We start from the raw sequence: 1,234 nt of genomic DNA on the forward strand, positions 1-1,234 counted from the left end.
ACAAGAAGAGACTAATTATTTGGAAGACAAAAACCACCGGAGTGACCAAAATTAAACATAGTGAGTACGGGAGAAGTAAAATAACGACGATCTGGTCGGAACCAGGCGTGAAGAATGACCAGATCTGTAGAATTTTGAAGAATCATTCGAAGCCTGGAGAAAAACATCACCTATTTGTTGGCAACGAAACCGTTTGGGAGAAGATCAAGCGGTTATGGCGTGATGAACAGATTGGAATGGACAGGACATACATCCGTTGTAAATTGATGGTGGAGACCCTTCTGGAAGAAGAACAACAAAGAGAAGTCACCTTAGCATATCATCAGGGAAAGACAAATCATCGGGGAATCCATGAGAATGAACGGGGAATCCATGGGGAATCCGTTAAAAAGAAGATGCTTTTGGTGGGGAATGAGGAAGACTATATCAGAGGTTGTAGGAAGCTGCGAGATTTGGCTACGCACTAAGTGCGACACGCATCCTCCTAAAGGAAGACAGGAGAAGACACCTACCACAGATGCACCACTTAAAGATTTACAAATCGACACATTCACATGGAAGGGGTACAAATGACCATGATTGACCTCTTTAGTAAGGCCGCAATGGCGTACCAGGGGCAAGATAGGTCTTCAGAAGCAGTATTGGCAGCTCTCCGCTTGCGGTTTCAGTTCTACGGAGTTCCCGAATGCATCTCATCGGATGATGGAAGAGAATTTGACAACTCTTTGATACGAAAGGAAATGAAGGACCTAGATGTTATATGGCACCTCAACACACCAGGACACCCCAAAAGTAGAGGAGGCGTAGAGCGGCTTCACGGAACGCTGAGCGATCACGTTCGATTGTACCAGGGAGACCAAGGGCTGGAACCGGACGTGGCAATGCCAAAGGCAATTGCGGCATTCAATAATTCGGTGCACACCGTTACGGGGTTTTCGCCGTTTGAATCTTTTTCGGGCTTTGTGGAATCCGGCGGGACTACAAGAGCACGGCGGCGGACGGTGATGAGATAAGCAACAATCATGTCACTAGGAAAAAGCTATGGGAAAAAGTCCGGGGAAAGTTGGAGAGGGAAAAAGCCAGGAGAGTAGCTCGGGAGAATTTAAACCTCACAGATAGGAAGGGAATGATTAAAATTGGGACAATTGTATATAGAAAGTTGGGATCAAACAGGGGGAAGGAGATACATCGATACGAGGGATCATTCAGGGTGATAATAATAAGAGAACATAAT

The sequence above is a fragment of the Halyomorpha halys genome, unplaced genomic scaffold (genome assembly GCF_000696795.3).
Source record: "Halyomorpha halys isolate HHAL.00 unplaced genomic scaffold, Hhal_1.1 Scaffold316.1, whole genome shotgun sequence".
In the NCBI taxonomy this organism is placed as follows: Eukaryota; Metazoa; Arthropoda; class Insecta; order Hemiptera; family Pentatomidae; genus Halyomorpha; species Halyomorpha halys.